Source organism: Oryctolagus cuniculus, chromosome 16 (genome assembly GCF_051225735.1).
Source record: "Oryctolagus cuniculus isolate XC-2025 breed Fujian yellow rabbit chromosome 16, ASM5122573v1, whole genome shotgun sequence".
In the NCBI taxonomy this organism is placed as follows: Eukaryota; Metazoa; Chordata; class Mammalia; order Lagomorpha; family Leporidae; genus Oryctolagus; species Oryctolagus cuniculus.
This window is the reverse complement of record NC_142882.1, coordinates 11,591,474-11,618,135: the sequence shown is the minus strand read 5'-3', so window position 1 is coordinate 11,618,135 and position 26,662 is coordinate 11,591,474. Positions and strand designations below refer to the sequence as shown.

The 26,662-nt window shown below is 40.2% G+C and overlaps 1 pseudogene; it reads right to left on the bottom strand.

Annotated features, from left to right (window-relative positions):
- Positions 1–4,949: 4,949 nt before the first annotated feature.
- LOC138847805 (vomeronasal type-2 receptor 116-like) overlaps positions 4,950–26,662 on the bottom strand; it is a 63,504-nt pseudogene continuing 41,791 nt past the window's right edge.

The following is a 26,662-nucleotide window of genomic DNA, read 5'->3' as shown; positions in this document are numbered from 1 at the left end:
CTTGTTGATCTTCTGTCTGGTTGATCTGTCTATTTCTGAGAGTGGGGTATTGAAGTCCCCCAGTACTATTGTATTGGAGTCTAAGTCTCCCTTTAAGTCCCTTAACAAATCTTTTAAATAAAATGATGCCATGTAATTAGGTGCATATACATTGATAATCATTATACTTTCCTGTTGAATTAATCCCTTAATCATCATATAGTGCCCCTCTTTGTCTCTCTTAACAGTTTTTGTGTTAAAGTTTATTTTGTCTGATATTAAGATGGCTATGACCGCTCTTTTTTCATTTCTGTTGGCATGCTGTATCTTTTTCCAGCCTTACATTTCCAATCTATATACATATTTATTGGAAAGATGTGTTTCTTGTAAGTAACAAATTCATGGGTTTTGTTCCTTAACCCAGTCAGTCAATCTGTGTCTTTTAAATGGACAGTTAAAGCTGTTAACATCCAATGTGACTATTGATAAGTAGTAACTTTGCCCTGCCATTTGCCGAAGATATTTTCTAATATATGCTTTGAACTTCCTGTGATCTTTTTCTGTGAGGTTTCATATTGATGATCGTGTTTCTGTGTTTCTGTGTGTAACACATCTTTAAGCATCTTTTGCAGGGCTGGATGAGTAGCAATAAATGCTTTCAATTTCTGTTTGCTATGAAAGGTCTTGATTTCACCTTCATTCACAAATGAGAGCTTTGCAGGATATAATATTCTGGGCTGGCAGTTTTTTTTTTCTCTTAATACGTTGGCTGTATCTGGCCATTCCCTTCTATCCTGTAGGGTTTCTGATGAGAAGTCAGCTGTGAGTCTAATTGGAGATCCTCTGAGAGTAATCTGACATTTCTCTCTTGCACATTTTAGGATCTTTTCTTTCTGTTTCACTGTGGTGAGTTTGATTACAATGTGTTGTGGTGAGGATCTCTTTTGGTCATATTTATTTGGGCTTTTATGAGCTTCCTGTACTTGGATGTCTCTGTCATTCACCAAACCCTGAAAGTTCTCTGCTAGTATCTCACTAAAAAGGCCTTCTAATCCTTTCTCTCTCTCCATGCTTTCACGAATTCCTTGAACACAAATGTTGGGTTTTTTAATTCTAATCTGTAGATTCCCAATAATAGTTTTTATATTTCTAATTTCCTCATCTTTTCTTTGGTTTGACTGTATACTTTCCTGTGCTCTGCCTTCTACGTGTGATATTCTCTTCTGCTTCACCCATTCTGTTTTTAAGACTCTCTAATGTGTTTGTCATTTGATCTATTGAATTTTTCATTTCATTTTGATTTCTCCTCACTATCACGCTTTCCTGTTCTACTAGATTCTTCCTTTCATTTTGACTCCTCCTTGAGATTTCATTTTCACAAGAAAGATTTTCTATCCTGTCCACTAAGGATTTATATAGCTCAAGCATTTGTTTTTGGAAACTTCTAAATGTTCTTATTAATTTTTTGAAATCTGTATCTTGCATTTATTCCATTTCATCGTCTTCATAATCTTGGCTTGAGGTGTCTTGTTCATTTGGGGGCGTCATAATGTCTTCCTTGTTCTGGTTTCCTCAGTTTCTGCGTTTGTTGCTTGACATTGTGGAGTTATTTGGATTCTTCTTCCCTAGCTGTGGTATTTTTTTTCTTGTTATACTATGCCTGTATTAAGTGGACTGTCTGCTTTGATGCAGCCTTAGAGGCTTGAGATGGGTGTGGCCAGAGAGCTCTGTTTGGTTCCTCAGGATTAAGGGTGTGCCAAAGGTGACACTCCCAGGTTAGGCGTGGTAAATCTTTTTTTTTTTTTTTATTCAGAAGGGAAGTAATTCACACACACACCCAGAGTCAGCTTGGCTGTGGGCGGGCACAGCCGTAAGTTCACGCAGCTTTTATGAATGACCAAAATGGCACCTGCTCTTTGTTTTGCTCACCTTTTAGAGGTAAGCGGAGAGAGAGAAACTCATGTTCGTACTGGTCCCTTTGGAAGAGGAGCAACTGGGACAGAATCCAGTACCCCAACCAAGACTAGAACCCAGTGTGCCAGCGCTGCAGGCAGAGGATTAGCCTATTGAGCCATGGCGCCAGCCACTAACACATATTTTTAAAAGGTTACCAAAGAAAGAAAATTTTCGAGGACCAGGAAGCCTTCTAGAATGAAGATGGTTCAGAATGCCTGGACCAAAACATGTATTTATAGCCCTGGCCTATATTCTTGCAGAACTATGGACTTCTTGCTTATTTGTTGAACATTTTGTTTGTTGGAGCATTAAGTCTTTGAATATAATGCAAACTAAAACTATGTTATCACAAAAATAACAAAACAAATATTAGGTTCAGCAAAAGAAAAAAAGAAAATAAAACTGCAAAGCAGAATGATGAAAATCAGGGTGGCACCATGGCTCACTTGGATAATCCTCTGACAGCAGCACTGGCATTCCATATGGGCGCCAGGTTCTAGTCTCAGTTGCTCCTCTTCCAGTCCAGCTCTCTGCTGTGGCCCAGCAAGGCAGTGGAGGATGGCCCAAGTTCTTGGGCCCTGTACCCACATGGGAGACCAGGAGGAAGCACCTGGTTCCTGATCAGCATGGCACGCCAGCTGTAAGAGCCATTTGGGAAGTGAACCAATGGAAGGAAGACCTTTCTCTCTCTCTCTCTCTCTCTCTCTCTCTCTCTCTCTCTCTCTGTCTAACTCTGCCTGCTCTGCCTGTCTAAAAAAAAGAATGATGAAAATCAGTAAAATGGAAAACTACACTTTAAAAAAAGGAATGAAAGACGCATGCTGCAATGTGGATGGATTTGGAATCTGGATCCAATTGAATGAAGCCACACTCCTATGCCACATACTGACTAGAAAGCTTTTTATTTAATAAATATAAATTTCTAAAGTACAACTGTTGGATTATAGTGGTTCTTCCACCCATACCCGACCTCCCATCCCCAAACCATCCCTGCTCCTATTCCCTTTACCACCCCATTCTTCATCAAGATTCATTTTCAATTATCTTTATATACAGAAGATCAACTCTATACTAAGTAAAGAGTTCAACAGTTTGCACACACAGACATGCACACACACAAAGTATAAAGTACTCTTTAAAGACTAATTTTACTGTTAATTCTCATAGTACAATACATTAAGGATGGAGGTCCTACATGGGGAGCAAGTGCACAGTGACTCCTATTGTTGATTTAACAATTGATACTCTTATTTATGACATTGGTGATCACCCAAAACATTTGCCATGAGCTGCCAAGGCTATGGAAGCCTCTAGAGTTCACAAACTCTGACCTTATTTAAACAAGGCCATAATCAAAATGGAAGTGCACTACTCCCTTGAAAGAAAGGAAGGAAGGAAGGAAGGAAGGAAGGAAGGAAGGAAGGAAGGAAGGGAGAAAGGAAGGGAGGAAGGAAGGAAGGAAGGAAGGAAGGAAGGGAGAAAGGAAGGGAGGAAGGAAGGAAGGAAGGAAGGAAGGAACTGAAGGAGATGATTGGTTGCATGATATGAGGTCATGGGAGTTAGAAAATGACTACTAATGCAGAAATTTTTATAGAGTGATAAAGATGCATTCAATCCACAGAGAAGACTATTGCACAAATGTGAACACAGTGTGCACAATCTGAATGTATAAATCCAACTGATTTGAACAATTTAAAAATGTTTCAATTTGGCTGTAAGAATTTCACATCAATCACACAGCATTCTGACCCCATATGCTATTGGAAAAAGAAAAATTAAAACAAGGGAATAACATAACCAGTATTTTGACTGAAGAACATAGTTACTGAGTCATTCACATGTGCAAATCAATATCCCATGTATGTGTGATAAAGATACCATTTCAAAATAGCTCAACAATGAGTATTTATTAAGATTTTTTTGGAAAACAGGGTATACCCACAGTGGAATACTGCATGACCTACCACCTCCTGTATCTAGGAAAGAAATCTCACTTAAATCACAATGCCAACAAATAAATGACAAACATTCAACAGCCAGGGCAAACAGAATGTGAAGCATGTTAATCAGATGTCTTAGCAAATAAGAACACTTACATTGTCTGCACATTGATAAATAAATAGAAATTAATTCAGTCTCCACCATTTCAGGGATAGCTATTAAATATAAAATAACATTGCTGGGGACAGGCGCAGTGGCTTACTTGGTTAGTCCTCCACCTGCGGCACCAGAATCCCATATGGGCACTGGGTTCTAATCCCAGTTGCTCCTCTTCCAGTCCAGTTCTCTGCTGTGGCCCAGGAGGGCAGTGGAGGATGGCCGAAGTGCTTCAGCCCTGCACCCACATGGGAGACAAAGAAGAAGCACCTGGCTCTTGGCTTTGGATCAGGCTAGCTCCGCCAGTAGCGGCCATTTGTGGGGTGAACCAATGGAAGGATGAACTTTCTCTTGGTCTCTCCCTCTCACTGTCTGTAATTCTACATGTCAAATTAATAAATAAATAATCTTTTTAAAAAATAACCTTGCTGTTGTAGCCTTGATGGCCATCAGAGGTTTCATTTAAAGCATGATTCATTTTTACTCAATTTAAAAATTTCCCTAAACTCCATTACTAACTCTGAGATGTAGAGAAACAGAAGGTTAGTGATAGAAACCAAGAGACCTCCTATTCGATGCTTCACACATCTACACCCCCAATGCTTGTACCTGGGCTGAGGTTACAACCAACAACAGGGAGTTAGACCCTGGATTTTCACATGGGTGCCAGGGCCAAGTTACATGAAGATTCACCACTTCCTTCCGAGGGCCCCCAGGACTCAAAAGTCCAGGTCAGGGGCCAAAACCAGAGCCAGAAATAGATGCCATGAGCTCAGATTGCTAGGCTAAACATCCAACTAACCAGTCATTTATAAAGGAAAAATCCATTTTAGCTCCTTCATATATCTGGATTGCTACTCAGCCTGCATTCTTGGTCCTAAACCCTGAAAATGTGACAGGAAAACAAGTGGAAATTTTTAGGATCCCTTAGAACTTACTCTTTTCTTTAAGCCTTTCAAAGAATTCCTTTCTGGTCTTAAGAGAATAATGTAGCACTTGGGGAGGAAGATGCAGCCCAAGAGCCCCGCACTGGAGGCCAAGATGGAGAAGACCTCCACGGCCACCATGACCTTCCCCTTGGTGCTGTGGTAGACAGGCAGGAAGGTCACCCAGACACTGCAGAACACCAGCATGCTGAATGTCAGGAACTTGGATTCATTGAATGTGTCAGGCAGGTTCCTGGCTAGGAAAGCCACAGTGAAGCTTGCCAGGGCCAAGGAGCCCAGGTAGCCCAGGACACAGTAGAAGGCAGTGGCTGAACCCTTGTTGCACACCAGGATGATGTGGCCATGCTCAGAGTGTGCATCTGTGTCAATAAAGGGAGGAGAAGTCGCAAGCCAGATACCACAAAGAACCAGTTGGATCAGGAAACAGATAGGAATGACAGAGTTAGAAGCTCCTGATACCAGCAATTGCCTGATAGTTCTTCCAGGTTTTGTAACCTTGAAGGCCAGAATCACAGTGATGGTCTTGGCCAGCACGGTGGAAACAGCCACTGTGAACACAAGGCCAAATACTATTTGCTGGAGGAGGCAGTTGGCTGTGTTGGGACGGCCAAGGAAGAGTAAGGAGCAGAGGAAGCACAGGAGGAGGGCAATGAGTAGGATGTAGCTGAGGGTCCTGTTATTGGCCTTGACGATGGGAGTGTCTTGGTGCTTCACAAAGACCCAGAGGACGGCAGCTGTGAGGACAGAGAAGCACAGAGCCATGCAGGTCAGAGCCATCCCCAGAAATTCCTCAAAGCCTAAGAAGGTCACCAGTTTCGGGAGGCAGTGGTTTCTCTCCAGGTTTGGGTACTCGTGATCTGCACACGGGATGCATTGTTCTGCATCTGTGGGGAAAAGCAAGATTCACGTTTCCATTTCACAATTTGCTCCTTTTTCCCTGTTCAGGAAAAGGGTCATAGTGAGTCCATCCTGCTCTGATGTATACCAAGAAACACTAAAGGATATTTCTACATTCCTTCCCAAGGGAGAATGCTTATCTCCTGTGGAAGAAAGTCTTTCAAGGAAGCTCCTTTGCACATGGGGCTCTGTGGTCTCATTCTGTCACTCTGAGTTTTTTTTTTTTTTTTTAGTGTTTGAATTTCTATAGAATGATGAATTTCCTATATTTCATATGGGCATGAGATTCTTCCAAGCCCTCTTCTCTACAGTCCCCAGTGTCTTTCTCAGGAGGAGCCTTAGATTCACATGGGTTAGAATATTTTTCTGGGGTCATCAGTGTTAAGGTTTTTCTTACTTTTCCTCAGATGTTGACGACGTATATAAATGATATCTGATTCCTGGGACCTCTATAAATTTTTTCAGTACTCTAATTTCCTGCATGGACTCACCTTTTCATTCTTTCCATATAAATATTGTGATACTGTGATTGAATGTAAGAGAATTGTAGCTGGTTGTCTTTCTGAGGTAATATAGCCATAGGTGGTATTTTCATGATGTCACTGAAACACACTCTTGTTAACCTGAAAGCATGGCTTTTTCACCTTTTTAGCTCATGTGAACACCACATTGGGCACCACATTGTCTCACTTGAAGTAATGCACTTCTGCTGCTACAGCATGAGAAAAGTCATTAAATACAGGCCAGTTGGTGAATATGTTTCTTTTAATCAAATGTCCATTAAACAAACAAAAATAGGGTCAGTGTTGTGGCATGACAGGTAAAGCCACGACCTGCAATGCCAGCATCCCATATGACATTGTTTTGTGTTCCAGTTGATCAATTTCCAATCCAGCTCCCTGGAAATAACCTAGAAAAAGCAGCAGAAGGTGGTCCAAGTAATTGGGACACCCACAGCCATCTGGACAACCCAAATGAAGCTCCTGGCTCCTGGCTTCTGCCTGGCCCAGCCTGGGCCATTCTTTTCCTCTGGGGCATGAGCAATTACATTGAGGCTCTCTCTCTTTCTCTCCTGTTCTCTGAATCTTTGATTTTCAAATAAAATAAATCTTTTTTAAAAAAGCAAAAGAATGGTATTAGTAGGACTACACCTGCAGTAAGAGTCCTACTCAGTTTTTATCCTTGGTGTTCATGCAAGAATACAAGCTTCAGGGACTGAAGTTGTGATGTAGGAGGAAAAGCCACAGCCTGGGATGATGGCATCCCATACAGGTACCAGTTCATGTCCTGGCTGCTCCTCTTTTAAACCAACTCCGTGCAAATGTGCCTGGAAAACCATCATAGGAAGGCCAAATACTTGTGCCTCTGCAAAACCTGGAAGAAGCTCTTGGTTTCTGGCTTTGGCCAGGCCCAGTTCAGACCATTACAGCTATCTGGGGAATGAATCTACCTGATGGAAGATCTTCTCTGTCAGTTTTCTCCCTCTCTGTTATGCTCTCCCTCTCTCTGTAACTGACATTGAAATGAAGAAATAAACATATTTGTGAAAAAAAAGAAAGAGAATATAAGCATCTATAAAAATTTGAGGAATTCTCTCCTAAAATTCTTTTCAAGGTGTACCCTTTACTTTTTATAGAATATGTAGGTGCTTCTGGCATCTGGCTCAGAGATGCACTAGACACACATATGCAAATGTACATTGTACAATGGGTCAGTGTATGACACATTAATTTTCTTTTTTCACTAACTTACTGCATGTTGATTATTTTCACAAAACTTAAAGTCTTTTTTTGTTATCATCTTTTTACTGGAAACTATATAACTTGTTTTAAGTAACTGAAATGAAAACAATTCTAGAGCTAAGATTATGTGAACTGAAATATCCTTTCAGAAGAATTCAAATTATTATAAATATATTTATTATACATTGAATAGTGAAACTATTTACCAATGAGACTTAGTACATTTTCACATTTCTCAAAACAATTGGCTTTGATATTTAACATTGCTTAAATGTTGGCCTTTTGCAAAGGATTTTGGGTTACTCAGTTGGATCATTTTTAGGATGCTGTATCTCTATATTCACCTTGTTTGTTCTCTTACTAAATTATATACATTCAAAGGACAAAGTGGTGGCATTCTTTATGTGTACTGCACACCATGCACAATGTCAAAGATGTAACACAGAAAATAATACAGTATTCCCATCACAATTCATGTGAAGTAGAACCCTGCTCATCAGTTGTGTATGGAAAAGTTTTGATTTCAAGCCCTTTAGAAATCCAAAGGGAGCCTTAACAAACACAAATATTATATTTCTTGTTTAGACATTAGGTCTCAGAATGAGACAGTCTCCTCCAGCACCAGATGGGAAAGAAGGATGCCAGATAGAATCAGTGTCAGAGTAGAACTAGAGAGGATGAGCATCACCAGACAACAGCTTACACATAATGAGATGGTGATAGTGAGCATACAACAACGGCATGGAAAGAGTGAGTGAAGGTGTGCATGGAGAACAATAGGGCACTCTGATCCCAATACAAATACTCTTGGTTTCCTTTATATCAAGAGAGAGTTCAGAGACTGGAGTCCTCATAGGTCAGTTCTAGGGTTTTTACCTGTATGATTGGAAATGTCTCTCTCTGGACAAACAACACAAGTATAGCAGCAAACAGGTCTTCCTTCCTGTGGTATTTTCCTGAATCCTGGACCACACCTCTGGCTACACAAAGACTGAGGAGTCTGAGGGGGGAAGAGAAGTGATGGTCATTGTTTTATATGTCATTAGGCACTGTGATAGGATGACTCTATTTGCCTCATCACCCCCAAGGTCATCACTATGCCCTCCCTGATCTGTATCTCCTTGATTTTACCTAGACATCCAATTTGGAGTTTCTATGATTCTCATCCCTGGTTTATCAGCTGTCTAGCAAATATTATGAGGTACCTGATCACTTTAATTTCATTCATAACCACATCTATGCTAAGCATTTCTTTCTTTCTTGAATTGCTTCCTGTGAAATCTTTTCCATTCAGCTTTTAATGTGGTAATTATTTTGAGAATGTGTATGTCTGAGACTACTTTACATGCTTCTTTGCTTGATTGAGTAGATTTTACATGCCAGAAAAAATATCAAAAAATCAAAATGACTAGGTACAGTTCTGAATAACTACCTAGGAAAAGACAAGCCCACACAGAAATGGTGAGGAATGTTATAAACCATGGATTGTGCATTGATCTACTTCTGGACTTCTAGACCCAGGGAGAGCAACAATTCTAGATTACCAAAGATTTGTAATATAATGTACAGCAGCTATATAAAACAATAACAAAATTGTCTGGAGTATTTAAACAGCACAATAATGATAAAATTTTTTATCACAGCTAAGAGGTGCTATTCAGAAGAAAAACCGAACTGATTGGCAAACACAATGAAAATATAGAAAATGGGAATAGTTTCTACAAATACATGATGGATAAGTCCACTCATAATTTATTTGTATTCATACTGCATCAAAACATAATATTGACTCTCACCATATGATTAAAATATCACTATGCTTATAAATATATATCTAATACATGAAGTTTTTTCACGTTATATAAATAAAAAAGTTGAAATAAAATTTTGGAATTTGTGTAGACGTGCATTTAGTAATTTTATGTCTACATATTGATCTCTATCTCTATTCCTTAACATTGCTCTTTCTAGTCACTCAACCTTTGGATGCATAAATATGCCCAGAATAAAAACAACAGTATCTAATACAAATGTGCACTTCTAATACACACTGGCTCATATATGTGTAAGCAATACCATATCTTTTGGAGCCAAGATGTGAAATGGGAACTGAATGCTTATTTAAAGTCTCACACATAATATCCTCTCAGACTCTCCTCAGACCCTCTGTAGGTATCCAATATTCCCATGAATTCACACCTCCATGAATGCAACAGGCCATTCTATCATTTCTTCATTGAGGACCAAGCTTTGATCATGTTTACTCTCAGAGGAAAACTCCCCGATTTTAATCAGCAACCGAAATCCAGCAGGAAAGTTCACAATGTTGTGGATATCATAGTGTGCCATATGGAATCTCGTTTCATGGAAGGAAACATCCTCCCCAGCACTGTTGGTAAATTGGATTTCCCTCAGAAGTGGATGAAGCTGGAGGGGAGGCACAATTGAAAAGGGAGAGAACATTCAGATTAGAGGTGGGAGGTGCACATGTACTGAGAAATCCTTGTCTCCCCTCCTCTCTATTTTCAGAGAGTCTATTTGGTGGAGGCTGACTTTGTCTGAATGGTCCCCACATTGTGGGTTCAAGTAATGAGAATTCTGCCTCTTCCCTATTAGAATGATGGGGAGTATCTGAATCCAAACAGAGAAATCACAGGATGTGTCCCACAGGGTGGCTGACCAAGAACGATTGGTTAGAGGTTTAGGAAAGCTCATCTTATTTCTTCCACATGAGAACAACATGGCTTTATATGTGAAATACCTTGATTGTTGTGATGGTTGATGGTTATGATGGTTCTACACTTCTAAAAGTTTAACCCATTCCCCCAAAAAGAATGATATCTGTTCTTTGGCAAAATAATGGATGCAACTGGATACCATTATTCATTGTGAAATGTACTAATTCCATAAAGAAAATAGCATATAGTTTTTTTGGTAATAGGTACTACATAATATAGAATGGAAAAAAATCCACAATGTATAAAAATGAAACTGACATCTCTGGGTTTGATTTGATTTGTTTATGACCCATGTGTAAATTCCTGTGTAGCTGTGGTATTTCTACTTTTCACTTCTGGAACATTATGATTTGTGTGGTATTAAACCCTACTTTTCACTTCTGGAACATTATGATTTGTGTGGTATTAAACCTGTGATTAAAAGTTAATTGAAATTAAAAGGAAATTAGTAAAGGAATTAGAGGGGATTAAGATATGAAAGGAAAAAAACAATGGTTATCTTCTTAGAATTGTATCAATGAGCCAGCACTGAGGCTCAATAGGCTAATCCTCTGCCTGTGGTGCCGGCACACCGGGTTCTAGTCCCGGTTTGGGTGCCAGATTCTGTCCTGGTTGCTCCTCTTCCAGTCTAGCTCTCTGATGTGGCCCGGGAGTGCAGTGGAGGATGGCTTAAGTCCTTAGGCCCTGCATCCCCATGGGAGACCAAGAGAAGCACCTGGCTCCTGGCTTTGGATCAGCACAGTGCGCCAGCTGCAGCAGCCATTGGAGGGTGAACCAATGGCAAAAGGAAGACCTTTCTCTCTGACTCTCACTGTCCACTCTGCCTGTCAAAAAAAAAAAAAAAAACAAACAGAATTGTATCAATGAAATACATGAAATCTGTTCTTTTATATCAGTAAATTTCTCTTTAATTTAACAAATTTTAAGCTGACCTTGTGGTGCAGCAGGTGAAGCCACTGTGCACAGTGCCCAGCAACCCTTTGAGTGCTGGTTCAAATTCCAGCTGTTCTACCGCTGATTCAGCTTTCTGCTAATGTTCCTGGGAAAGCAGCAGATTAGGGTCCAAGAGCTTGGGCCCCTGCACTCACATGGGAGACATGGTTGAAGCTCCTACATCCTGGCTTGGCTTGGCCTAGTCCTGGTCCTTGCAACCAGTGGGGAGTGAATCAACAGATGCAAAATCTGCCTTCTCTTTCTTTCTCTGTCTCCCTCTCGCACAGTAACTTGGTTAAACGAATTAGAAATCCAAGCATAATTTTTCTTAATAAACATTTTGGAAAGTCTGCTTGTACATCCCTGGCTGAACCTGATAGTTCTAAACTTTAAAAATGTGTATGTTTTGTATGTGCAGGTCCATTTGTATAGCAATTTCACCTCAGTGGATTTTAACAGTAATATGCAAGATTTTTATTTGACTCTCTGCACTTTGACTTTTTTGTTGAGAATACAGGTACCTTTTGAGATGATAGGGGAAATGTTTTATAACCAAAAAGATAATTAAGAATACCCTGATGGTAGTTATGATCTGAACAGTGTGTACTAGCCCTTACTTTCTGAGTCTCCTGATGCCTTTGTGGGATGACCAATTCTTTAAACAACCATCATCATGTCTTCACTAACGTGAACCAAGAACTTCATAAATAACAATAATCTTATCTTTGTAAACATTCTTGGCCAATATACTTACTTTTCTAATTAGGAGGCTACCAAATCACAGCTGATATGTCAATTACTATTGTACATGAACACAGAAGTTACATAGACAAGTAAACATGCAGATGTCCATTTACATATATATATATATAGTATAGATTATATGTATTTCTTCTGTGAGACATTAAATTTATTTGATTTACTAAATAATTTGATCAGTATATTTTCCTGTACATGCATGGAGACGTTCCTAATTGTGTTCTACAATGGGTATTAGATTTATGTGAGCCAGAGTTAAAATCCAGACAAATCCATGTATATCCCAGTGGGTGTACCCTGTGCTTATGTGCATGCTTAGTGATCTTGTATATAATAATAGGTTCACAGCCCCTCCTGACTGCTTGTGTCAGGTTTTCTGTATGACATCACTTCCTGGGTTAGAGTCATTTTATGATATAACGTTGACCCCACTTCTTCTATTTTTTTTTTTTTTGTTTACAGGCAGAGTGGACAGTGAGATAGAGAGAGAGACAGAGAGAGAGAGAAAGGTCTTCCTTTTGCCATTGGTTCACCCTCCAATGGCTGCTGTGGCCAGGGCACTGCAGCCAGTGCACCGCGCCTATCCGAAGGCAGGAGCCAGGAGCCAGGTGCTTCTCCTGGTCTCCCATGGGGTGCAGGGCCCAAGCACTTGGGCCATCCTCCACTGCAATCCCGGGCCACAGCAGAGAGCTGGCCTGGAAGAGGGGCAACCGGGACAGAATCCGGCGCCCCGACCGGGACTAGAACCCCGTGTGCCAGCGCCGCCAGGCGTAGGATCAGCCTATTGAGCTGCGGCACCGGCGCCATTGACCCCACTTCTATTTTCCCCAACAGCATCTTACAGAGGGCATGGGCTACAGCGTACAGCATTATAGAGGAGATATCTGCTGTGGGAAACACCATAGTCCATATTTCCTGGCTTTGCAATCATTCCAAAAGAAAATATAGTTTTGATCATTACCTTCTTCCTAGTCCTTGTAATGAGCTGTATTAAGATATTTTGCAGCATTTCATTGTACGGTGAGAAACATTATTCTTCTATGATCTGTCATTATAGAGTCTGAATTGAAAATGTTACGTGGAGCTAAATTCACTCCTTAGAGAAAGGACAGTCTCTTCAACAAATGCAGACATTTGGATTTCCACATGAGGAGATTTGAAATCTGATTGCTACCTTACACCCTATACAAATATTAATTCATCATTTTTCAAGGATCTAAGCCTAAAACCAAAAACCATCAAACTACAAAGGCAAGCACTGGGGAATCACTGCAGGACATGTGCATAATTACTTGGATAAGACCCCAAAAATACAGGCAATAAAGGTGACAATAGACACATGGGATTACAAAAGACACATTCATCAAAGTGAAGATACAACTTACAGAATGGGAGAAAATATTTGTAAAATATTCATCTGATAAAGTACTAATCTCCAGATTGTAGAGGGAGTTCAAGAAACTTAACAACCACATTAACAACATTCCTAGTAAGGAATGAACTTGGGCCGGTGCAGTGGTCCAGCAGGTTAATACCCTGGCCTGAAGCGCCAGCATCACAAATGGCATTGATTGGAGACCTGGCTGCTCCACTTCCAATCCAGCTCTTGTTATGGCCCGGGAAAGCAGTAGAAGATGGCCCAAGTCCCTGGGCCCCTGCACCGCATGGAAAACTCAGAAGAAGCTCCTGACTCCTGGCTTTGGATTGGCACAGCTCCGGCCATTGCAGCCAACCAGAGAGTGAACCATCGGATTGAAGATGTCTCTCTCTCTCTCTCTCTCTCTCTCTCTCTCTCTCTCTGCCTCTCCTCTCTCTGTGTAACTCTGACTTTAAAATAAATAAATGAATCTTTAAAAAAAAGAAATGAACCAAAGACATGAATGGGCATTTTTCAAAGGATGAAATACAAATGGCTAAGAGAAACATGAAAAGATGCTCAGGCCACTAACCATTAGGAAAGTGCCAATAAAAACTACTGTGAGATTTCACTCCACCCCACGTAACATGAATATTATCTAAAATGTGAAAAATAACAAAGCCTGGAGAGGATCTGGAAAATAAGTACCTCAATAAATTGTGATGGAAAAGATTGTAAGCTGGTACAACCATAATGGAAGATAGTAGAGTGATTATCAGAAAACCAATACTAGTTGTACCATATGGTCCAGCTGTCCACACCTGGGAATGTATTCAAAGGAAATGAAATCAGCACATGAAGTAATCACCTATACTCCCATGTTTATAGCAGCTCAATGCACATTAGCTAAGATGTGCAATCATCTAGATGTCCATCAACTGATGACTGGATGAGGAAATGTGACATATACACATACATATATACATACATGTACATATATATAATACATGCACATATACATATATATATATACATGTATAGTGGAATATTATTCAACCATAAGAAAGAATACTTGAGATTTAAAATCAGAGATCATTACAGTAAATTATATAAGCCAGACCTAAAAAATATCAGTTTTTGTCTTATTTGTGCTAGTTAATATATAGAGTATAAAAATGTGTGGATGTCATATCATTGGCTATATAATATTAATATTGCTTCACTGTATCATATCATGTTAATGACAATATTCTCCTCTTTCACATGTTAAAAAAATTGAGTTCACATGTTAAAAAAATTGAGTTGGGGATACTGAGCTCCTTTGGGATACTAGTAATGCTATGCACTGAATTTGGGTGTTGATTATGAGTGTGATACAACAACAAAAACTCATTTATCTGTAGATTATGTGCATTTTTTAGTATATATACTGTCTTTAAATATTTTTCAACATGTTCCATAGCAGAAAATGTTTTTTAAAATGTTCAAGAAGAGATAACAAATCCTCCACACACAGATAACTATTACAGATGTATCTATGCCCAGTCTGTTGTGAAAGAACCCACTCTCCATTATACCTGATCATGGCAATCTCAACATGAAAACATGTACATGTGGACTTGCAATAAAAATACCTGAGGATGCCAGCAGGTGTTCAATGCATGTCCTGTTCTGGGAGATGTTTACCTGCCATGGAAGAATCCTAGGTTGAGCTGCATCTGCTGGAGATCCCTTTTCTATTTGCTCTGAAAGCATCTTATGGAGGGCATGGGCCACTGCATACACAGCATTGTAGATGAAATAGCTGGAGTCAGATATGGTCAGCATGTCAATGCGTCCTGGGAAAAACTCAAAAGAAGCATTTGGTGGGCAGACTCCAATTGTTCCACAAAGTGACCCAGGAGGTAAGCAGTGAAAAGCATGAAGCCATAGTTGACTGAGGAAGAAATCTTCTGGGTAGTGGGAAGGGTCAACTGTCCTGACAAAATGTTTGAGGCCAGGGATTTCTTCTTTGTAATGTGAAAATGAGAAGCCTCCATGGAAAGAGTGCAGCATCTGTTGTGTCTCGAGCAGAACAATCTCCCACTTTGCAGCCATGATCCACACCTTCCCCAGGGTTAAATAGTATTTGCTTAGAATTTCCATGGTGTAGAGACTCCTCACATCACCATATAGAATATGCACATTTGCTGATAAAATTCGGATCTCCGCTAGGAAAGATATTTCAGTTTTTTTATACCTTTTCTTAGTGTCAGGGAGCTTTATTGCATAGGCCAAGCAGACATCTTTCTTTACCATCTCGGCTAAAATATCTTGAAGGAACTGCTCTCCTTTCAGATCATTAGATACAAAGATCGCCACCCAAATCCAGCCAAAATGGAGCAGCAATGAGAGCATTCCACAGATCAGAGAGTTGTCACTAGTGCCCATCTGATAGAGCGATGGAAACTTGTCTCTCTCACTTAGCATGGGATCATAGGGGCCATAAGTGATCTGAATAGAAAGAAAACAATCATGATTTAAGTTTTGCAGGTAAAGAAGGCCAATTTCTACCATCTGGGCTTAGAGAAATCCATGCTTCAATGCCTATTGCTTTCAGGAGGAGAAATGCATATCCTCATTTATAGCATGAAAGAATATGTATAAGATACCTGTGTATCTTCATATTCATCCAAAGGAAGAAGAGAGCAAGGATTTTGGACAAGGACATTGGACTTTCTCACTTCTCACCACATGTCACATGTGGGGAGCAGCCCACAATGCAACTGGTGTTAAATCTTACCTCTGAGACAAACAACCCCTTACTCTGTTAATCACTTCATAGTTTGAATTTCATTTGTTTTCACAGCATAACCTAAATTGCCATGAATAATTCATTCACCTACCATCTCTGAGTTTTGGTAAAGTTGCTTTTCAGACCAGAATCTTCCTAAGCTATTCCAGTCTAGCTTGAAGTTATTTTGCACAGATTGCTACCTGTTTGAAGTGGTGTCCTTTAAGAATGCTGGAAATGCAGACCCTTGGATGCAGCTGGTCAAATTATGTACTTGGTTCCTGAAACCATTTTTGAGATTTTAATTTAGTGCTGGTCCCTCATTCTCAACACAGACAGCAGCAGCACCATAGTAGGTATTTGGTGACTAAACTAGTGAATGTGTGTACACTGTCTGCCTCTCTTTGTTTCTCAGTCTATCAAACACACTTTAAGATTAAATCACTGTGTTGACATGGAAAGTGACCTGGGAGCCCTGTGAAAGAATCTGCCGAATGTGATGAATTCAGGATTGGGATGAAGTCAGGATTGGGATAGGGAGAGGGTGAATCTCACCTAAATGCAACTCAGCACCAAACACTCTTTGATGAACTTTGGGACTGTCATGGTCCTCTGTGTGCTCCAAATGAAAGCACAGGCTAGTGATTTATATACACATGTCTAACATGGAGTCATCATAGGACATGTCTGTGCTGTGGGTATTTCCTGTGAATAGTCAACAATCAACATTCACAGCAGGTGGGGATGGATACATTGGCCCAAGCTGGATCTGGGGGGAGGCTCTCAGCTTCCACTGCTCCTTCCCTTTCTCACAGCCAAAAGAGATCTCCAGAATCTCTTTCAACTAACAGTGTATATGTCATGTGGCTTCCAATGACCCTTGCTTCAGGTATGGCAGATCTGGTGGCAGATGGAAATATTTCTCACCAGTATTCACAAACCATTTACCTGTGGGGTTTTGTACAGCTCCAACATCGTTCCAATTTCAGCCGAAAATGCTGATGTGGTTCCAGCAATGATGGCAACTGTCTTGCCTTGTGTCTGGCAGGTGTAGTTAGGGATGAGATAATGCTTTCCAGTCAGCCAGTGCAGAGTGCTCCTCAGGGTGAACTGGCCACTGGTAACAGAATTGTAGAGCTGGAAACCCAGGGTCAGGTTGGGGAGGAGCTGGGGGTCCTTATTGATCTCCTGGATGGCAAAGCAGAAGGCCAGCATGTATTGGTAGTTCTTCCACAGCCACCTAAAGAGTGGAGCAGGGTCAGAGAGAACGGAGAGACCATGGAATTCAGATCAACAACACAGCCATGCCCTGAAGCAGCAATGGCCAGACTCAGGCTGCCACTCAGTGGTGCCTCAGCTCTGGCACGTGGAAGAGGTCTGAGTGAAGTCTCAAGGGTTCTAGAAGATCATGGAATGGCCATTGGACTCCTCTGAAGCAAACTTTGTCCATGATCACATTCACCTTCCCGAACCCTTCAGGAAAGCCTTGATGTGTCCCAACATGGGATTATACTTCTACTTAGGGATGGAAAGCAAGAGACAAGCATCTCTCTTTTCAGTAACTTCTAAAATAGTTGAACACCATCTGGCTTGTCAGTTACCCAAGTGTTTTTCAACATCTCTAATCTATTCACCAAAGCCATTTTTGTGAACCCTTTCTGTAATTTTCCACTTATTATACCAACACTCACAGAAGCATTTTCATTCAAATATATGTTCCTTGAAAATGAGCATTTTATTAAGAAGGTCAAATTGTTAGAATATTTACAAGGTTCACTTTATTTTTATTCACTGTTTTCTTCATTCACTGAAATCTCTTTTAACATTTCACATTTTATTCTTTAACATTCTCTGCATGTTTCTATAAAGCTTAAGCAAAATTATGAGTTCTTGGGATTTAGTAATGGCTCTCAAATATTAGCTATCCTAGAGTGTTATGAATGTTTTCTTTTCACACAATGGATACCTTTGCTCCTCTTCTTGGAAATTTTTTTCCTTATTTTTACAATTCATCCATAATTTGAATGTCAAGAAATACATACTTGTCAATAGTTTATGTGGAATTTCATAAATTTATGCAATTGTCTGTTGTTTAGGTGCATTGATTCATGTGTTTGAATGTTGAGCTTTATAGATTGTCATTTCAATATGTTAAATTCATGAAATATGTTTATGCAATTTCTAAAATGCAATGTTTGATTTAAGGTTAGTACATTTATTCTCAAGATTCATACAATTTTGTATTATTATTACATACAGAATTTGAAACTTTTTTTACCTAAAATAGTCAAATTTTGTTCTATTCAATGAATGGTTGATTCAAAAAGTTTTTTATTTCATAAACAGGGCTTACTTGTTATACACTAAGTAGACCCATCAAAAAATATGACACTGAAGACTGTTCCATACTTACTTTTACTTATTTGAATGGAAGTTAGGAGCATTAAATTGAAATGTTTCTTGCTGATATCAATAGAGTGAATACAAAATGTCCATTTCTCACTCTGCAGTAGTGGAGAGCAAGCAGAAAATGGAAAGGGAAGGTTGTGAAAAGCAAAAGAACAGAAGGAACTCCAGCCCTCTCTTATCTGCATTCCTGCAACTTCTGTATATTTATTCTTTAGAATTCTCAAGCACAATTAAACATTCACAGATACAAGCACAAGTACAATCTGACAGTCCGAAGCACAGTTGACACATAACTCAATGTTGGACTTACCAATTAACTGCCATCTTATCCACTGGCCTGGATAAAAAAGATAACTGGATCATGTCTGATTCTGGTTCCAGGAAGTAAAGGGGGAAAAACCCACCCAGTACCAGGTCTCCATCTCTGTAGACACTTGGTCTCATGGAATTATAACAGTTCCTGGGAGGTATGTCCTGTGAACTGTATAAAGGATTCAGGAGTAGGTTGACAAAAATCACTGAAAACAGCATGTCAAGTGAACCCACTGTAAAGTTAAAGGCCCAAATCTCTGTTGATATTAGCAGAAAATGGTCTGGATTATGTCTTCTATCTCAGTTCTCTGAGGAACTGCAGGGAGAATAGAGCTCTGTGTACGGCAAAGCTGATCCCAGTATAGCTATATGCACTAAACCTGTAGACAGTGTGTGCTAGTCTATTGAGTCACACAGGGACACAACCAAAATCACAAGAAAGCCATTTCAAAGGGAGTCACAGGGCTGAGGCCTTGCCTTAATGTCCCTGTGATCAGATCAACTCTGGTTTCTATATATTTACTTTGTTTCATTTCTGTCCCAATCAGGAACTCATAGCATCACCCCACCCTGAGGCTATGCACCTGCTACTCTCCATTAAGGAGAAAAACTGCTTTGGAAAAACATGCTTTGGACTCTCATTCCTCCCTAGGGCATTGCTGCGACAGAGCTATGTAAACTTTCATGCACACGGGCCAAGAGTTGTTAGGTTCGTCTAGTATTTTCATGGTTTTGGCAATTGTAGAAATAATTAGTGTTGGAATAAAAAAAATACTCAGTTTCATCATGTCAAATAATTCTTTATCAAGAAGGTGAAGGGTCACATTCACCACTTATGACCCTATATGTACCTCAGGAATGCTCTTCATGGCTGTGCCTAATATCTCTCCCAGGCCTGTAGTACTTTAATGGAGAAACAGTCTTCATGAATTGCAAATAAGTATATCCAGAGAAGGGCAGTAGTTCATTCCTGCGTTTACACTTATATATAATCTTATGTAATCTAATTGTGTTCAATATGCTTCAAAATACAGTAAAGTTTTGCACCATATAATTAAGCCCTTCAGAATGTATATAGGAATATATACAGCACCTGTGTTTTGCGTGTGTGTGTGTGTGTGTCTGCGTGCTTCTTTTATCTTAAATTGCTTCTAACCCATGTGTTAGCTTTGTTCCTAATTTTCTCTCAGCTGCTGATAGAAAGTTGTGCATTTGCTGATGACATGTGTGAGGAACATTGTATTGTATGCATACATGTGAAATGAGAATTCAATGCATATTTAAAATTTCACATATCATCTCCTCCCACCTCTCTCTGTTTCTAATTCTTCTCATAGAATGACACCTCCTTGAATGCAGGAGGCCATTCTATCATCTCTGCATTTTGATGACCAAGCCTTGGTCATGTACACTCTTGCAGGAAAACTCTCCAATTTTAGCCAGCAACCCAAGACCCAGAGGAAAATACACACACTCTGGATATCATGATATGCCATACAGTGCTGTGATCATAGGAGGATTCTTCATCCCCAGTAATGTTTGCAAATGGGCTTTTCCTTGGAAGTTGTTGAAGCTGAAGGACAGGCATAATTGGAAAGAGAGAGAGCCATCAGATGAGAAGTGGGAGGTGGATGTGTACTCAGCAGTCCTCATTTTTCCTCAATCTCCCTATCCTCAATGTTTCTTTTTGGTTGAAATTAGTTTTTTTTTGTTTGATTTTTGTGGCCACCATGTCATAGGTTCAAATGACGAGAAGTGTCTTTCCATGAACCCTCCTAATGAAATGGGAATTTTCTTAACACAATCAAGAGAGGTGTATGATGTATTTCAAGGGTGGCTAGGGTATGGGCTCTTTGCAACTCATCCCAAAGATTTGGTTCTATCTTTATGAAAGCTATATCTAGTTCTTCAATAACATATGCAAACATGGGTTTACAGGTCCCTATGATTTTTGTGTAGGTCACACATATAGTGGTAGGTTTATTTTAAAATTCTATGTAAGTACAGTAAATGAAATTCTAGCTCAATTTTGGTTCAACAAATACAAATCTATCCATAGACTTTTCAGAAGTAAAAAAAAGAAATTAGATGGTGTAATAAGCTCTGAGTTTTTTACATATGGATGTTTGCCTTTTTCCTAGACTTTAATCTCTTCAACTAATTTAATCTGTATGTCCCATGAGTTACTAAATCTATTCTACATATAAGTGATGGATTCAGATAATGTAGAATAAAATCCAGACAAATCCATGTTGCTGTGGATTCGTTCTGAGAGGAGTGCGGTGGGGGCAAGAGGTGCAGAGTCACCACACAGACACCAGTGGTTGGGTGAAAACAGGCCAGAGGTGAGCAGCCTGCAGACTCATTTATTTCAGTTGTTACAGCAGCTTATATAGCCAAGGCAGCCAATCTGGTCAAGGGGTGGTTTATGCCCTAACCAATCTCAGCCTGTTGCCAGACAGGCTCCATTGCCAGGTGGGTTTTGAAGCCATTCCTGAGTAACTGACACTCACTTGCCAGTGGCCATCTTGACATGGCCTTCTTATTCCACCACATTTCCCCCTTTTTGTTTATTTTTGAGCAATGGGAGACATGATCCTTGAAAATACCATTGTTGACCCTTTCCATGTGGTCTCCCTAGGTGGCTGTGCCTCTCTTAGGTTGTCCCCAGGGGATCTTACCCATCATTGACTAATCAGCCCTCAAAATGGGAGACCACAGGAGTGCTTGCTCAGATGGGGGTAGGAATGAGGAACAATGGTAATCAGGAATGGCATGACCACACACAGGCTGTGGGCCATTTGAGTGGCTGACCTGAGCTAAGTGGGGTATAAAGCAGCAGCAGATGTAGCTGTGGGCAGGGTAGGATGATAGGGCATCAGCTTTACAATCAGTGCCAGGTGCATCTGCTAACAAGGCAGATTCTCAATTGCTCAGCTGGTTCTGGTTGACTATCAGTTGCAGCCTTGATGTTTCTGCTGGTACCCCAAAAGGCTGTCTCTCATTCTCTGGAAAGACACAAGCATATCCTCAGCCCTTTGTTAGCAGAGGGTGTTGTCCCTTCCATTCTCCAGTCAGTGAGTCTTTCCACCTAACCACAGGGGCTGGGGTCTGGGATGGAGAGGATCCCCGGTGTTTATAAGCTGGGATGACCCTTTGGGAATCAAAGTAATCAAAAGTAAGAAAATTGGGCATGTTATGAGGGCTAGTGGAGGGCTCTATGTGTCCCTTTTCCAATTGTTCCTGTACCAATTCTCTAAGGTTGCCAAATTTGGATTGTAATATTGGCTACTGCTCTACCTAGATGTTTCCTGTTTTTTCTCATTCAATGGGGATTGGGCCTGGCTTTTGTATGAGGTGAGAAGTGTGTTCTATGGGGGTGAATCTTACTTGTAGGCTCTCCATCAAAGCTGTTGGCTCATGGAGATTTGTGATCCACAGTAAGAACCACTTGCATTTGTGAGAGAACATCTCTCCCCCATAAGGTCATGGAAACCTCAGCAATTAGTGGAAAGATGGTTCCTGTATCTCCACAGTCATCTCACCAAGTTACAGGCATGATGACCTGATCAGCCAATTTTAATCCTCCAATGCCTTGGAGGTTGGGCCAAGGGAATTTTCTTCCAATGGTGCATTTTCCTTGCATTCCTAGCTTTTAAGACAGTGGAATCCACCCCCATATCAATTAAACCCAAAAAGGCAATATCATCAAAGTATAGGGTCAATTTTTGCCTCAGATTGAAGATGGGCATCGACCAGTTAATGGTGGTGGAACTCCCACTTACCTGCTGGGCCGAAGGTTGCCCCACTGGGAGTTTAAAGGCTTGGTCTTGCAATATCTTTCCCAGTGAAAGCCTTTTTAAAATCTGGAACACAGTGTTTTGGGCTTGCCCTGTCAGTAGTTGGGCAGTTTTGCTGTAGGTGTCCTGTTTCCTGACATCCCCAACAAATTGGAGGATAATTAGACTTCCTTGTGTTCAGTATGTTAATGGATGCAGTTAGGGATTATACGGTGTATCAACAGGGTTTACCTCCTTTTTAGCTACTATCCAATGAAGAAAGGCTTTCATTACAGACAGGGGCAATTGCAACATTTGCCTCTTTGGTAGCACCTTCCCAAGCTAATTATTTGACCAAGTTGTCTTGATCAGGACCAAGTGGCAATCTTTTCTGTACTGCCTCCAAGACTCTGGTGAGGAAATCAGGGAACGATTTGCCTGGGCCTTGAACTAGGTTTCTAAAGAGCTGACTATAATTAGGAAGATTTATAGTTTATGGCTCTAAGTGCCAAATCTCTAACCTGATCAAAATAGGCACCTACTCCAATGCGGGCCTGTTCACGAGGATATATGTAGGTGCCATGTCCTGTCAGCATATCAAAGGTTACTGCAATTCCATAGGCAGCATTATTCCTTGCCACAGTTACAGCCTCTTCCTTTCCACTGTAAGGACTATGGTCTTGACAAACATGCTTTGAGCAGTGTAACCCAGTCAAAATGAGTTTGAATGTTCATTGCCCATTGTGTGAGCATCTGTTCAAAAGAGGGAGAGTTGGGACCTGACTCTTGAGAAGGCTTCTTTAGCATAGTAAGGTCATTTACTGGCATTAGAATCCAGGCCCTGAATTCTGTGTCTGTCTCTAAATTAACAGCAAACATGCAGGTGGGATGGATTCTAGCAGCTGCCCTGAGAGCCTGGGGTGCCTGGGGACTGCCACAAATGTGGGGATACTCACTGGGTACAGATGGGATGACTTCACAAGGGTTATTGCTTTGAGGTCATCTAAGTTCATCCCATGGGTATTTGGGGAGTGGCTGACTAGGCATTGCTGTGTTGTCTGCTGTCATGTCATTTTCACTGTCAGAGTTCTCTCCCCAAGTCATCAATTGTTGCCTGTGAGGCAGAGGCCTGGAGTGACAGGCTCTTATAATTCACAGATTCATTATGTTTGGTAATCTGTGTGGGTTTCTGACAGGGAGTACCATTCCCATGTTTGAGCACTTAAGAGTGGCATGCCATGCCAACTCTAGACAAAGGAAAGAAACCCACAGCACTGCTGCCAAAACAAAACAATTCCTAGCACCTCAGTGGCTGATGGCATTATGCAGGGGGTTCCCTACATTAGACAGACAGTGATGTATCAGATCATATGTATGTCCTGTGCTTAGTGGGGGACTTCTTTGACTCATTAGGTCAAGGCCATCTGCCCAAATGGTGTCTCCAAAGTGTCACCTCTCTTGAGTGAGGGAAGAAGACTTGGTTCCAAATTCGGGGATGAGCAATCCCTTATATGAATTTGCTAGATGGATTCACTGCTGAATTGTACCAGATATTTAAAGAGGAAATAATTCCATTTTTTCCCAAACTTCAAAACAATTGAAAGAGAGGGAATCCTCCCAAATTCTTTATATGAAGCCAAAATCACCTTAATCCCTAAGCCAGGAAAAGATGCAGCATTGAAAGAATATTACAGACCAATATCCCTGATGAACATAGACACAAAAATCCTCAATAAAATTCTGGCCAATAGAATGCAACAACACATCAGAAAGATCATCCACCCAGACCAAGTGGGATTTATCTCTGGTATGCAGGGATGGTTCAGTGTTCGCAAATCAATCAATGTGATACACCGCATTAACAACCTGCAGAAGAAAAACCATATGATTATCTCAATAGATGCAGAGAAAGCATTTAATAAAATACAACACCCTTTCATGATGAAAACTCTAAGAAAACTGGGTCTAGAACATTCCTCAATACAATCAAAGCAATTTATGAAAAACCCATGGCCGGCATCCTATTGAATGGGAAAAAGTTGGAAGCATTTCCACTGAGATCTGGTACCAGACAGGGATGCCCACTCTCACCACTGCTATTCAATATAGTTCTGGAAGTTTTAGCCAGAGCCATTAGGCAAGAAAAAGAAATTAAAGGGATATAAATTAGGAGGGAAGAAGTCAAACTATCCCTCTTTGCAGATGATATGATTCTTTACTTAGGGGATCCAAAGAACTCTACTAAGAGACTATTGGAACTCATAGAAGAGTTTGGCAAAGTAGCAGGATATAAATCAATGCACAAAAATCAACAGTCTTTGTATACGCGGGCAATGCCACAACTGGGAAAGAACTTCTAAGATCAATCCAGTTCAGAATAGCCACAAAAACAATCAAATACCTTGGAATAAACTTAACCAAGGATGTCAAAGATCTCTATGATGAGAATTGCAAAACCTTAAGAAAGAAATACAAGAAGATACCAAAAAATGGAAAAATCTCCCATGCTCATGGATTGGAAGAATCAATATCATCAAAATGTCCATTCTCCCGAAAGCAATTTATAGATTCAATGCAATACCAATCAAAATACCGAATACATTCTTCTCAGATCTGGAAAAACTGGTGCTGAAATTCATATGGAGACACAGGAGACCTCAAATAGCTAAAGCAATCTTGTACAACAAAAACAAAGCCGGAGGCATCACAATACCAGATTTCAAGACATACTACAGAGCAGTTATAGTCAAAAGAGCATGGTACTGGTACAGAAACGGATGGATAGACCAATGGAACAGAATAGAAACACCAGAAATCAATCCAAACATCTACAGTCAACTCATATTTGATCAAGGGTCCAAAACCAATCCCTGGAGTAAGGACAGTCTATTCAATAAATGGTGCTGGGAAAATTGGATTTCCATGTGCAGAAGCATGAAGCAAGACCCCTATCTTACACTTTACACAAAAATCTAATCAACATGGATTAAAGATATAAATCAACAACCCGACATCTTCAAATTATTACAGAACATTGGAGAAAACCTCCAAGATATGGGCACAGTCAAAGATTTCTTAGAATAGACCCCAGAAGCACAGGTAGTCAAAGCCAGAATTAACAATTGGGATAACATCAAATTAAGAGTTTCTGTACAGCAAAAGAAACAGTCAGGAAAGTGAAGAGGCAAATGACAGAATGGAAAAAATATTTGCGAATTATGCAACCGACAAAGTATTAATAACCAGAATCTTCACAGAGATCAAAAACTCCACAACAGCAAAACAAACAACCCACTTAAGGGATGGACCAAGGACCTCAATAGACATTTTTCAAAAGAGGAAATCCAAACGGCCAACAGACACATGAAAATATGTTCAGGATCATTAGCAATCAGGGAAATGCAAATCAAAACCACAATGAAGTTTCACCTCACCCTGGTTAGAATGGCTCACATACAGAAATCAACTAACAACAGATGCTGGCAAAGATGTGGGGAAAAAGGCACATTAACCCACTGCTGATGGGAATGCAAACTGCTAAACCCACTATGGGAGTCAGTCTGGAGATTCCTCAGAAACCTGAATATAGCTCTACCACATGACCCATCATCCCACTCCTTGGAATTTACCCAAAGGAAATAAAACTGGCAAATAAAAGGGGTGTCTGAACCTCAGTGTTTATTGCAGCACAATTCCCAATAACTAAGACATGGAATCAACCTAAATGCTCATCAACAGAAGACTGGATAAAGAAATTATGGAATTTGTACTCTATAGAATACTATACAGAATTGAAAAAAAATGAAATCCGGTTATTTGCAACAAAATGGAGGAATCTGAAAAACATCATACTGAATGAAATAATCCAGTCCCAAAGGGATAAATACTATATATTCTCTCTTATCTGTGACAACTAATTGAGCACCTAAAAGGAAAAAATGTAGAAGTGAAACAGACACTATGAGAAACAATGACTTGATCAGC